The sequence below is a fragment of the Pseudorca crassidens genome, chromosome X (genome assembly GCF_039906515.1).
Source record: "Pseudorca crassidens isolate mPseCra1 chromosome X, mPseCra1.hap1, whole genome shotgun sequence".
Taxonomy (NCBI): domain Eukaryota; kingdom Metazoa; phylum Chordata; class Mammalia; order Artiodactyla; family Delphinidae; genus Pseudorca; species Pseudorca crassidens.
The window spans coordinates 52,290,948-52,306,366 of NC_090317.1; the positions used below are offsets into that span (position 1 = coordinate 52,290,948).

The window sequence follows — 15,419 nt, forward strand, 5'->3', positions numbered from 1 at the left end:
ACTCAAGATTTCATTCCTGAAGTGTCTGGGCCATTAGTAGTCCTACCTGGATTGGGTTACTATAGTTTCCCATTGACCTTAATCACAGGACATGGTAATACTGAGAGACACCCTATCTGTTTTCCAGACATACTCTTACTTACCTCCACTGTGGAGCAGAAAAGTCTAATTTCCCCTTGGTAGCAGGATCAATCATCTCAGCCCACACTATAACTCCCTTCTTTGCCTATTGCTTCAGAGGCATGAGGAGCCCACAGTGGCCAGGCAGCAGTATTAACATCCAGGTGAATGGAATCATTGTTGTGTCTCTTGGTGGAATTATTTCTTTCTCTAGAACTAAGACCCCTAGGCCACCAGAGTGTTAGGTCATAGGAATAGGAAGCAAAAAATTTTCTAATGGATCAGTGGGGGTAATAGTGAGTGATGCCATTTCCATTTCCACCCTATGTTTCCTGGATCCATGAATCCTGGCTATGGGAGAAACAGCAGTGTTGGGAGGTAGAGATATTGAATAATATCCTCTGAATTGAGAAGGAACTTTAAGACCAAAAAATGAAGCAGGTAACTCCATAAAGTGCAATTATGATGTTTATTGTGTGTAACTTACATATAGGCAGGATCAGGCGGACAATGATCCCAGAGGCATTAGCAGCTGCACTCTGTACCGCCAAAAGGAGTACAGGGAGATTTAAAGGGGCTAAAGCTAAAAGTAGAATCAGACTACCAAGGGAAAAGGATGCCCACACTGTTGAGAACTGGATGTTTTTCCTCCCCCTGTGGGTCTCATGACCATTAACCATTTGCATCAGCAAAAGGCATTCTTCTACTTTTCATATCTGATGAAGGCAAGGATAAAAGTTTATAGGGAACTTATCTCACTTTGGCACATTCTTTGTGAGTAAGCTAAAGTTTTAGCCATTCATTAAGGGGAAGGGTAGGACTGCAGGCCTAATATGGAGCTAATAAAATGGACTCAGTGTGGTTCAGCCACATAAGGACCATATATAAGATGCCTTTCCCAAGCCCTGCAAGGTATTGTCATTGAGCTGGTGCTGTAACTGAGTCTTCAGAAGGCAATTCCATTGTTTTGTCAAACCAGCTTCTTCAGAATGGCGGGAAACATGCATGGTAAGACTAGTGAATTACATGAGCATGGGTCCATTGTTGTACTTCGTTTGCTGTGAAGTGAGTTCCTTGATCAGAAAGAATGCTTTATTGAATTACCATGACAGTGAATATGGCATTCTATATGTCCTCAGATGGTAGTGCTGGCAGAGGCATTGCATACAGGAAGGCAAATCCATATCCAGATAAGTGTTTATTCCAGTAAGAACAAAACAGTGTCCCTTAAATGATGACAGCAGTTCTGTATAATCAGCCTGCTTCCATGTAACTGGCTGAGTACCCTGGGGACTGGTGCCATATCAGGCACTCAGTGTTGATCTCTGCTGCTGGCAGGTTGGGCACTCAGCAATAGCCTTAACCAAGTTGATGAGTCGAAGTCTGTGCTGCTGAGCCCATGCATAACCCCCATCCCTGCCACGATGGCCACTTTTGTTCATGAACCTATTGCACAATGACATAGGTGGCTGGGCAAAGAAGGTAACTGGTACCTACAGAATGGGTAATTCTATCCACTTGATTGTTAAATTCCTCCTCTGCAGAGTTCACCCTTTGGTGAGCATTCATATGGGACACAAATATATTCACATTTTTTTGCCCATTCAGAGAGACATATCCACAGACTTCTATCCCCAATTTTTCTTATCACCAATTTTCTAAACATGTTCCTTCCAAGTTCCTGACCATTAAGCCAAACCATTAGCCACATCTATGAATCGGTATATAATTGCACTTAAGCTATTTTTTCCTTTCAAGCAAAGTGAACAAACAGGTGTGCAACTCCAAGTTCTGCTCACTGGGAGGACTTCCCTTCACCACTATCTTTCAGGGATGTCTCACAAAGGGACAGTAGTGCTGCAGCTGTCCACTTCTAGGTGGTACCTGCATATCTTGTGGATCCTTCTGTAAACTAGGCCTGAGATTTCTCTTCCTCTGTCAACTGATCATAGGGAACTCCCCATGAGGCTATAGGTACTGGCTGGGAAGGAAAAGATAGTGTAACAGGAGTGGGGATAATGAGCATTTGGACAACATCTCCGTGAAACTTACTTGTACTTTCAGGGCTCTTCAAGTCCAATCTCATATATTCCACTTATATTTGATGATGCAGTGCTGCTTTGCCTGCCCACTTTATTGCTTGGTGGTTCAGATAATACGTATTTCATGATGGTCAGTTCCAGTTGCAAGATAACTTGGTGGCCCATGGTTAAATGTTCAATTTCTACTGAGGCCCAGTAGCAGGCCAAGAGTTCTTTCTCAAAAGGGGAGTAGTGATCTACAATGGATTACAGGGCTAGGCTCAAAAATTCTGAGGGCCTGCACTGCAGTTCACCTATAAGGACATGACATAGACTCCATACAGCTTCCCTATGTGCCACTGACAATTTAAGCACCATTGGATCTTCTGGGTCATGGGTCCCAAGTGGCAAAGCAGCTTGCATAGCAGGCTGGGCAAGTTGCAAAGCTTTCTGTTACTCTGAGCCCCACTCAAAGCTAGTAGCTATTTGAGACACTTGGTAAATGAGCCAGAGTACCATACCAAAATGAGGAGTATGTTACCTTCAAAATTCAAAGAGGCCCACTAGGCAATGTGCCTCTTTTTGCTTATAGGAAGGACCAGATAAAATACTTACCCTTAACTTTAGAAGAGATATCTTGACATGTCTCACACCACTGGACCTCTTCAAATTTCACTAAAGTAGAATGCCCCTGAATTGTTGTTGGGTTTCTTTCTCACTGTCTAGCAGGCAAAGGTCCTACCAATAAGTCTAGAGTAGTAGCTATGTCTTACTAGGTCCAATCTTCATAATTTCATCAAAAAATTTCCACAAATTTTGTGGAAATGAAGGCGATCAAGATCCCTGTGAACCAAATTATGACATAAGGCTGGAGAGGTTATATACCCCTGAGCTAGGATGGTGAAGGTATACTGCTTGTCTTGCCAGCTGAAAGCAAATTATTTCTGGTGGTCCTCATTAACAGATGTAGAAAAAAAAATCATTTGCCAGACCAATAGCTGCATGTTAGGTACCAGGAGATGTGTTAATTTGCTCAAGCAATGGAATCACATCTGGTTTAGCAGCTGAAATTGGAACCATCTCCTGATTAAGTGTATGATAATCCACTTTCATTCTCTAAAACCCATCTGTCTTCTGCACAGGCTGGATAGGTGAGTTGAATTAGGATGTTTTGGGAATCACCACCTCTGCATTTTTCAAGTCCTTGATGGTGGCACTAATATCTGCTATCCCTCTGGTAATGTGGTATTGCTTTTGATTTACTATTGTCCTAGGTAGAGACAGTTCTACTGGCTTCCACTTAGCCTTTCCCATCATTTCCCTAACTCTAGAGGTCCGGGAATCAATGTGGGGATTCTGCCAGCTGCTGAATGTGCATGTATGTATTCCATTTTATGCATTCCAGAACTGGGGAAATAACCACAGGATGGATTTTTGGACCTACTGGGTCCTTGTGAGATGGACCTGAGTTAAAACTCCATTGATGACCTGACCTCCATAATCCTCTACTCTGACTGGTGGCCCACAGTGACGTTTTGGAATTAGTGTTTGTTCAAAGCCAGTGTCCAGTTGTCCCCCAAAGATCTGATTTGTTCTTTTTTTCCCAGTGCACAGTTACTGTGATATAAGGCCGTAGGTCCCTATGGGGAAGGTTGGGAAAAGGAATAGTAGCATAAATTTTCGGTAATGTACCAGGTCCTTCCTCAAGGCTGTTCAGCCTCTCCCTCATTCAAGGGATTCTGAGTTTGTAAACTACAATCAAGTCCAGGAATTGAAAGAGGGACTGTGACTCTGTTTCAATGATTTAGGTTAGACTTTTGTTTTCTTGACCTAGAACTTCTCTGTTTATACATATCAAGTAAGAATTTAGTAGGTTTCCCATCTATTTCATTCTAGGAACACCATGATCAAGCAACCAACATCATAGGTATGCATGAGCCAGACTATTCTGATTACTGCTCTGAATCTGCTGTCCATTATGGTAATTATGTCTACCTTGTCTTTAGTAATTGAATGCTGACACTTGGACTCCTATCACATCAAGATCCAATTACTCCCATTGCATTTAGGTTTCTCAATTCAGTGACTACTGTTCTCACTGTGAGGTCTGACCTACAAAGAAGAGAATAAATAGCTCCTCAGTGATGCTGCTTTTCTCAAAAGTTTATTTCTCACAGTACTGCTTAAAAGTATGTCTTCTGGACCCTCCCAGTGTGGGTGAATAGGTCCTAAATGGAAAAAACATTGTAATATGGATTTTACAGTCTCCCTAAGCCTTTGAATCCCTTTCTCTACATTAAACCAGAAATGCAGGTCGAGTATGTCCAGTTCGCTCACTGTGGGCAACTTTTGATCCATGTTTCAGTCAATGAACCAACCAACCAACCCACCAGACTGTTAGAGCCCTGTCTCCCTCCCTGAGCTGCAACATTAAATGCAGAATCTCTGCTTGGTGAGTCTATATCAATAAATTTGTCCTGACTCAACTTTATGTTCCTTCCACCATTATTCCACACCCTTAGTAGCCATTCCCACACATGTTCCCTGGTTTTCTGTCTGTGTAAATTAGAAAACTTAAGTAGTTTTTTTGGAGTGTAGTACAATTCTTCATGGGTCACATTTTTTATCTCACCTTTAGGGGCCTGATGGGACTTGAGTCTAGAAGCAAAGGGAGGTGATGGGGGTGACTCCTGAGGAGAATCAGCCTTTTCTTGCATGGCAGCTGCCCCAGGTGAGGCTATTAGAGTTTTCTCAGGCAATACGGGACTTATCCCCTCAGATAGGGGTGGAGGAGCCACTACCACTGGGAGTGGGGAAGCCACCATCATTGGTGGTGAGGCTGCTTCCACTGGGTATGGATAGGCCTCTTCCACAGCAAAAGAAGACTCATCAGAATTTAGCAGCTCAGTCATCAAGGTTTTCTCATGCATTCCCATCTCAACTTACAGGATCCCATTCTTTCCCAGTCAGTGCTAGTCAGTGCTCTTACTTTAAAAGTAGACATCCTGTGAAGATAAGAGTTCAGGTTGCATTGTCATTCAGCCAGTCTCAGAATGAGATTCTGTGTTTGATTTTCAGCAATCTTATCTCTGTGGTTACAGGAGCTAAGAGTCTCCTTCAGGGCACATTTGGAAGTTTTCAGATTATTAATATGGCAATTGAGCTGGGAATTTGAGTCCCTGAGCTCATCCTTTTCTTGCACCACTTTGCCAGTGACATTAGGGACAACCAGCCTACCTCATTATATTCATTAGTTTTCTAAAAATGTTCTAAAGTAACATATATGCAGTCATTCATTCCTTGTCTCTTATGTTTTATTAGAAATATCCAATGCAGATATTTTACCTATCTCTATCTCCAGGTAACATCATGGACTATCAGTGCCCTCTTTACTACTGAAAATAGAATCATTAACATCTTTAAATCTAATCAGATTAGAGAGCCAACTCCAGAAACACTGAAACCAATTTAGAAAACTCATCCTTAACATATTCTATTCCTCTAAAACCACTCTCAGTACTAAAATATGTATTAGTTAGAGTTTTCCAGAGAAATAGAACCAGCAGGATATATATTATAAATAGATTTAATATGAGGAATTGCCTCACATGATTATGGAGATGGAGAAGTCTCATGATCTGCCATCTGCAAATTGGAGACCCAGGAAAGCTGGTGGTGTAAGTTTAATCTGCCTGAAGGCCTGATAACTAGGGGAGAGGATGGTGTACTTCCCAGTGTGAGGGCAGAAGACTTCTATCATAGCTCAAGGAGTCAGAGAGGCAAATTCTCTCTTCTACTTTTTTTTTTAATTCTATTCAGGCCCTTAATGTATTGGATAAAGCCCACCTACACTGGGGAAAGCAATCTGCTTTACTCAGTCTACCAATTCAAATGCATACCTCCTCTGGAATCACCCTCACAGATATAGCTAGAAATTCTGTTTAGCCAAAAATCTGGGCATTCCATGATCCAGTCAAGTTAACACATGAAATTGACCATAATGTTATTTTATCAAATCTGGAAAGTTTTCAGCCAGTATTTTTTTTAAATATTATCTAAGCTTCATTCTCTTTCTCCTTCTGTTCTGGGACTCTAATCAGATCTTTTGTTATTATCCCACAGGACACTAAGGCTCTGTTCATTTTTTTTTCTTTTTTGCATTCTATCTTCTTTCTGTTGTTCATGTTGGTTAAATTCCATTGTTCTATTTTCAAGTTCACTTATTCTTTTCTTTTCCATCTCGAATCTACTGTTGAGCTTATGCAGTGAGTTTTTAATTCAGTTAATGTACTTTCAGTTCTATAAATTCTGTTTTGCTCTATATCTCAAATCTATTTCTTTGCTAAGGTTTTCTGTTTTTTTCCCTTTATTCAAAGAATATTTATAATTTCCCATTTAAGCATTTTTATGATTTTTGCTTTCAAATATTCACTAGATAATTCCAACAGCTGAATCAACTGCATGTTGTCCTCTGTTCATTATTTTTTCAGGCTGTGATTTTCCTGTTTTTTAGTATGATGAGTGATTTTCTATTGAATCTTGGACATTTTAGGTGTTATGATAACAGATTGCAAGTTTTATTTAAATCTTCTGTTTTACTAGATTCACTTTATGTAGTTTATAAAATTGAAACATAGTTGATATACAATATTATGTTATTTTCATGTGTACTACATAGTGACTTGACATTCACATACATTGTAAAATGATCACCATGATAAGTCTAGTAACTGTCTGTCCACATACCAAGTTATTACAATATTATTGACCATATTCCTTACGCTGTATATTACATCTTCATGGCTTTTATTTTATAACAGGAGGTTTGTGCCTCTTAATCACGTTCAATAGTTTCCACCCGCTCCTCTCTGGAAACCACCTGTTTGTTTGTTCTTTGTATCTATGAATCTATTTTTGCTTTGTTTTGTTTGTTTTGTTTTTTAAATTCCACATATAAGTGAGATCATGCAGTATTTGTCTTTCTCTGTCTAACTTATTTTACTTAGCATAATACCCTCTAGACCATCCATGTTGTTGCAAATGGCAAGGTTTCATTATTTTTTATGGCTGAGTAATATTCCATTTTATATATACATATAAAATATATCCATTATTCACTCATCTATCAGTGTACACTTAGGTTGCTTTCCTATCTTGGCTATTGTAAATAATGCTGCAATGAACATTGAGATGCATCTATCTTTTTGAATTAGTGTTATTGTTTTCTTCAGGTAAATACCTAGAAATGAAATTGCTGGATCATAGAGCACTTCTATTTTTAATTTTTTGAGGAAGCTCCATATTGTTTTCCATAGTGGCTATACCAATTTACATTCCCACCAACAGTGCATGAGAGTTCCTTTTCCTCCATATCCTCGCCAACTCTTGTTATTTGTTGTCTTTTAGATGATAGCCGTTCTGACAGGTGTGAGGTGGTATCTCATTGTTCTTTTGATTTACATTTCCCTGATGACCAGTGATGTTGAGGATCTTTTCAAGTGTCTGTTGACCATCTGTATGACTTCTTTGGAAAAAAGTCTATTCATGTCCTCTGCCCATTTTAATTGGGTTGTTTGTTTATTTGATGAGTCGTAGGTATTCTTTGTATGTTTTAGATATTAACCCCTTAAGAGATGCATCATTAGTAAATATCTTCTCCCATCCACTATGCTGTTTTTTTGTTTTGTTGAAAGTTCCCTTTGCTGTACAAAAGGTTTTTAATTTTATGTAGTCCCATTTGTTTATTTTTGCTTCTGTTTCCCTTGCCTGAGGAGAAAGACACCCCTAAAATTTTGCTAAGATCAATGTCAACGAGCATATTGTCTCTGGTTTTTTTCTAGGAGTTTTATTGTTTCAGGTCTTACATTTAAGTCTTTAATATATTTTGAGTTTAGTTTTGTGAGAAGGTAGTCCAGCTTGTGAGAAGGTAGTCCAATTTGATTCTTTTGTGAGTAGCTATCCAGTTCTCCCAAACCCATTATTAAAAAGGCTGTCTTTTCCCCATTGTATATTATTGCCTTCTTTGTTGTAGATTATTTGACCATATATATGTGGGTTTGTTTTGGGGCTCTCTATTTTGATCCATTATACTATGCATCTGTTTTTATACCAGTATCGATCACTGTATCTTTGTAGTATAGTTTGAAATCAGGGCACATGATGCCTGCCAGCTTCGTTCTTCTTTGTTAAGATTGCTTTGGTTTTTCAAGGTCTTTTGTGTTTCCACATCAATTTTAGAAATATTTTTTCTACTACTGTGAAAAATGTCTTTGGTATTTTGATAGGTATTGCACTGACTTGTGTAGTTTGGTCATTTTAACAATATTAATTCTTCCAATCCATAAGCTTGGTATATATTTCCATTTATTTTTGTCATCTTCAGTTTCTTTCATCAATGTCTTACAGTTTTCAGAGTATAAGTCTTACCTCCTTGGTTGAATTTATTCCTAGGTATTTTATTCTTTCTAATGGAATTGTAAATGGGATTGTTATTCCTTAATTTCTCTTTCTGATAGCTATTTATATAGAAACAACAGGTTTTTGTGTATTACTTTTATATTGGACAACTTTACTAAATTTGTTTACTAGTTTTAATGTTTTTTGGTAGCATCCTTAGGACTATATGTGTATATATATATATATATATATATATATATATATATATATAACCTTGCCATTTGAAAACAGTGACAGTTTCACAGCTTCCTCTTAAAATTGGAAGTTTTTTCAAGTTATTCTTGAATAACCTTAGTTTTGTCCTTTATCTAAGTGTCAGTAATGAATATTTCTTGATTTGATGAAATAAGTGTGCAAGGGAAGACATTTATTCAATCAACAAAAGTTTATGTGGCACTTCTTTCTAACAGGCAAATATTAAGGCAATAAAGACTATTACAAGAGACAAAGAAGGATACTACATAATGATCAAGGGATCGATCCAAGAAGAAGATATAACAATTGTAAATATTTATGCACCCAATATAGGAGCACCTCAATACATAAGGCAAGTGCTAACAGCCATAAAAGGGGAAATCGAAAGTAACACAATCATAGTAGGGGACTTTAACACCCCACTTTCACCAATGGACAGGTCATCCAAAATGAAAATAAATAAGGAAGCACAAGCTTTAAATGATACATTAAACAAGATGGACGTAATTGATACTTGTAGGACATTCCATCCAAAAACAACAGAATACTTTCTTCTCAAGGGCTCATGGAACATTCTCCAGGACAGATCATATATTGGATCACAAATCAAGCCTTATAAATTTAAGAAACTTGAAATCATACCAAGTATGTTTTCAAACCACAACGCCGTGAGACTAGATATCAATTACAGGGAAAAAATGTGTAAAAAGTACAAACACATGGAGGCTACAACTGCACTACTAAATAACCAAGAAATCACTGAAGAAATCAAAGAGGAAATCAAAAAATACCTGGAAACAAATGACAATGAAAACACGATGACTCAAAACCTATGGGATGCAGCAAAAGCAGTTCTAAGAGGGAAGTTTATAGCAATAGAATCCTACCTCAAGAAACAAGGAAGATTTCAAATAAACAACCGAACCTTACACCTAAAGCAATTAGAGAAAGAAGAACAAAAAACGCCCAAAGTTAGCAGAAGGAAAGAAATCATAAAGATCAGATCAGAAATAAATGAAAAAAAAATGAAGGAAACAATAGCAAAGATCAATAAAACTAAAAACTGGTTCTTTGAGAAGATAAACAAAATGGATAAACCATTAGCCAGACTCATCAAGAACAAAAGGGAGAAGACTCAAATCAATACAACTAGAAATGAAAAAGGAAAAGTAACAACTGACACTGCAGAAATACAAAGGATCATGAGAGATTACTATAAGCAGATATATGCCAATAAAACTGGACAACCTGGAAGAAATGGAGAAATTCTTAGATAAGCACAATTTACAAGACTGAACCAGGAAGAAATAGAAAATATAAACAGACCAATCACAAACACAGAAATTGAGTCTGTGATTAAAAATCTCCCAAAAAACAAAAGCCCAGGATCAGATGGCTTCACAGGCAAATTCTATCAAATAGTTAGAGAAAATATAAAAACTATCCTTCTCAAACTCTTTCAAAATATGCAGAGGGAGAAACACTCCCAAACTCATTCTACAAGGCCACCATCACCCTGATACCAAAACCAGACAAAGATGTCACACAGAAAGAAAACTACAGGCCAATATCACTGACAAACATAGATGCAAAAATCTTCAACAAAATACTAGCAAACAGAATCCAACAGCACACAAAAAGGATCATCCACCATGATCAAGTGGGGTTTATCCCAGGAATGCAAGGATTCTTCAAGATATGCAAATCAATCAATGTGATAAACCATATTAAAAAATTGAAGGGGAAAAACATATGATAATCTCAATATATGCAGAAAAAGCTTTCAACAAAACTCAATACCCATTTACGATGAAAACCCTCCAGAAAGTAGGCACAGATAGAACTTACTTCAAAATAATAAAGGCCATATATGACAAACCCACAGCCAACATCATTCTCAATGGTGAAAAACTGAAACCATTTCCTCTAAGATCAGGAACAAGACAAGGTTGCCCACTCTCACCACTGTTATTCAACAGAGTGTTGGAAGTTTTAGCCACAGCAGTCAGAGAAGAAAAAGAAATAAAAGGAATCCAAATCAGAAAACAGGAAGTAAAGCTGTCACTGTTTGCAGATGACATGATAGTATACATAGAGAATACTAAAGATGCTACCAGAAAACTACTAGAGCTAATCAATGAATTTGGTAAAGTAGCAGGATACAAAATGAATGCACAGAAATCTCTTGCATCCCTATACACTAATGATGAAAAATCTCAAAGAGAATTTAAATAAACACTCCCATTTACCATTGCAACAAAAAGAATAAATTACCTAGGAATAAACCTACCTAAGGAGATGAAAGATCTGTATGCAGAAAACCATAAGACACTGATGAAAGTAATTGAAGATGATACAAACAGATGGAGAGATATACCATGTTCTTGGATTGGAAGAGTCAACATTGTGAAAATGATTCTACTACCCAAAGCAATCTACAGATTCAATGCAATCCCTATCAAACTACCACTGGCATTTTTCACAGAACTAGGACAAAATATTTCACAATTTGTATGGAAACACAAAAAAACCCAAATAGCCACAGCAATCTTGAGAAAGAAAAACAGAGCTGGAGGAATCAGGCTCCTGGACTTCAGACTATACTACAAAGCTACAGTAATCAAGACAATATGGTACTGGCACAAACACAGAAATATAGATCAATGGAACAGGGTAGAAAGTCCAGAGATAAACCCCCACACCTGTGGTCACCTTAGTTTTGATAAAGAAGGCAAGAATATGCAATGGAGAAAAGACAGCCTCTTCAATAAGTGGTGCTGGGAAAACTGGACAGCTACATGTAAAAGAATGAAATTAGAACACTCCCTAACACCACACACAAAAGTAAACTCAAAATGGATTAAAGACCTAAATGTAAGGCCAGACAGTATAAAACTCTTAGAGGAAAACATAGGAAGAACACTGTTTGACATAAATCACAGCAAGGTCCTTGTTGACCCACCCCCTAGAGAAATGGAAATAAAAACACAAATAAATGGGATCTAATGAAACTTAAAAGCTTTTGCACAACAAAGGAAAACATAAACAATGAAAAGACAACACTCAAAATTGGAGAAAATGTTTGCAAATGAAGCAACTGACAAAGGATTAATCTCCAAAACATACAAGCAGCTCATGCAGCTCAGTATCAAACGAACAAACAGCCCAATCCAAAAATGGGCAGAAGACCTAAAGAGACATTTCTCCAAAGAAGATATACAGTTTGCCAGAAAACACATGAAAGGATTCTCAACATCACTCATCATTAGAGAAATGCAAATCAGAAGTACCATGAGGTATCACCTCACATCAATCAGAATGGCCATCAGGAAATAATCTACAAACGATAAATGATGGAGAGGTTGTTCAGAAAAGGGAACCCTCTTGCACTGTTGGTGGGAATGTAAGTTTATACTGCCACTATAGTGAACAGTATGGAGATTCTGTAAAAAACTAAAAATAGAATTACCATATAACCCAGCAATCCCACTACTGGGCATACATCCTGAGAAAACAATAATTCAAAGAGTCCAGTACAGCAATGTTCACTGCAGCTTTATTTAAAATGCCAGGACATGTATGCAACCTAAGTGTCCATCAACAGATGAATGGATAAAGAAGATGTGGCACAGATATACAATGGAATATTACTCAGCCATAAAAAGAAACACAGTTGATTTATATGTAGTGAGGTGGATAGACCTAGAGTCTGTCATACAGAGTGAAGTATGTCAGAAAGAGAAAAAGAAATACCATATGCTAACACATATATAAGGAATCTAAAAAAAGTAAGTGATTCTGGAGAACCTACAGTCAGGACAGGAATAAAGACACAGATGTAGAGAATGGAATTGAAGACACAAGGAGGGGGAAGTGTAAGCTGGCACAAAGTGATAGAGTAGCATTGACATATATACGCTACCAAATGTAAAATAGATAGCTAGTGAGAAGCAGCCACATCGTACAGGGAGATCAGCTCGGTGCTTTGTGACCACCTAGAGGGGTGGGATAGGGAGGGTGGGAGGGAGCAAGACACAAGAGGGAAGAGATATGGGGATATATGTATATGTATAACTGATTCACTTTGTTATAAAGCAGAAACTAACACAATATTGTAAAGCAATTATACTCCAATAAAGATGTTAAAGAAAGAAGCTATAAAAAAACCTCACTATCATATTTGTCATGAGATATTATTGAGGATGCAGACTGCTATGGCAAACACTTTTCCCTTTATGTGGATCCATTGGGGAAATACCTCTTGGGTTCAAAGAATTTTAGCTTTCAGAAAATGCTGTGTCTCTCCTGAGCCATTGTTTTGACTCTATATTATAAAGTTGTTGAATCTGGTAATTATTTGCCTCTTTACTCAAAGAATAGACAATAGAGAGCTCAGAGCCAAATATTTGGCTCACTTCTCGCATTTCTAGAGGAATGTATGGTCTTTTAAATATAGACTGTATTGCTGGCTTTATCTCATTTTCCTACCGTGCTTTTCCTGTCATTTCTGTTTCTTCATTCATCTTATTTGTTTTTTTAATAATAAAAATAAGAGTAACGCTAACTTTTATCAACTGTTATGAAATATTTTTTAACATCTTTATTGGAGTATAATTGCTTTACAATGGTGTGTTAGTTTCTGCTTTATAACAAAGTGAATCAGCTATACATATACATATATCCCCATACTCATTCCTCTTGCATCTCCCTGCCACCCTCCCTATCCCACCCCTCTAGGTGGTCACAAAGCACCAAGCTGTTCTCCCTGTGCGATGTGGCTGCTTCCCACTAGCTATCTATATTATATTTGGTAGTGTATATATGTCCATGCCACTCTCTCACTTCGTCCCAGCTTACCTTTTCCCTTCCCCGTGTCCTCAAGTCCATTCTGTAGGTCTACATCTTTATTCCTGTCCTGCCCATAGGTTTTTCAGGGCTTTTTTTTTTTTTTTAGATTCCATATATATATATATATATATATATGTGTTAGCATACAGTATTTCTTTTTTCTCTTTCTGACTTACTGTTCTACATAGTGCCTGTATCAATTTACATTCCCACCAACAGTGGAAGAGGTTACCCTTTTCTCAACACCCTCTCCAGGATTTATTGTTTGTCAATATTTTTGATGGTGGCCATTCTGACTGGTGTGAGGTGATACCTCATTGTAGTTTTGATTTGCATTTCTCTAATGATTAGTGGTGTTGAACATCCCTTCATGTATCTTCTGGCAATCTGTATATCTTCTTTGGAGAAATGTCTACTTAGGTCTTCTGCCCATTTTTGGATTAGGTTGTTTGTTTTTTTGATATTGAGCTGCTTGTAAATTTTGGAGATTAATCCTTTGTCCATTGCTTCATTTGCAAATATTTTCTCCCATTTTGAATGTTCTCTTTTCGTCTTCTTTATGGTTTCCTTTACTATGCAGAAGCTTTTAAGTTTCATTAGGTCCCATTTGTTTATTTTTGTTTTATTTCCATTTCTTTAGGAGGTGGGTCAAAGAGGATCTTGCTGTGATTTATGTCAAAGAGTGTTCTGCCTGTTTTACTCTAAGAGTTTTATAGTGTCTGGCCTTACATTTATGTCTTTAATCCATTTTGAGTTTATTTTCCTGTATGGTGTTAGGGAGTGTTCTAACTTTGTTCTTTTACATGCAGCTGTCCAGTTTTCCCAGCACCGCTTTTTGAATAGACTGTCTTTTCTCCATTGTATATTCTTGCCTCCTTTATCAAAAATAAGGGGACCTTATGTGCATGGGTTTATGTCTGGAATTTCTATCCTATTCCTTTGATCTATGTTTCTGTTTTTGTACCAGTACCTACTGTCTTGATTACTTTAACTTTGTAGTATAGTGTGATGTCCCGGAGCCTGATTCCTCCAGATCTGTTTTTCTTTCTGAAGATTGATTTGGCTCTTAAGGGTCTTTTTTGTTTCCAAGCAAATTGTGAAAATTTTTGTTCTAGTTCTGTGAAAAATGCCAGTGGTAGTTTGATAGGGATTGCGTTAAATCTGTAGATTGCTTTGGGTAGTACAGTCATTTTCACAATGTTGATTCTTCCAATCCAAGAACATGGTACATCTCTCCATCTGTTTGTATCATCTTTAATTTCTTTCATTAGTATCTTATAGTTTTCTGCATACAGGTCTTTTGACTCCTTAGGTAGGTTTATTCCTAGATATTTTATTCTTTTTGTAGCAATGGTAAATGGGAGTGTTTCTTAAATTCTCTTTGAGATTTTTCATCATTAGTGTATAGGGATGCAAGAGATTTCTGTGCATTCATTTTGCATCCTGCTACTTTACCAAAATCACTGTTTAGTGCTAGTAAGTTTTCTGATAGCATCTTTAGGATTCTGTAGGTATATTATCATGTGATCTGCAAACAGTGACTTTACTTCTTTTTTCTGGTTTGGATTCCTTTTATTTCCTCCTCTTCTCTGATTGCTGAGGCTAAAACTTTGAAAACTGTGTTGAATAATAGTGGTGAGGGTGGGCAACCTTATCTTGTTCCTGAACTTAGAGAAAATGGTTTCAGTTTTTCACCGTTGAGAATGATGTTGGCTTTTGGTTTCTCATATATAGCCTTTATTATGTTGAGGTAAGTTCCCTCTATGCTTACTTTCTAGA

At 37.4% G+C, this 15,419-nt stretch overlaps 1 pseudogene; it reads right to left on the reverse strand.

Annotated features, from left to right (window-relative positions):
- Window positions 1-361: 361 nt before the first annotated feature.
- LOC137216630 (uncharacterized) lies at window positions 362-5,077 on the reverse strand (annotated as a pseudogene).
- Window positions 5,078-15,419: the final 10,342 nt, after the last annotated feature.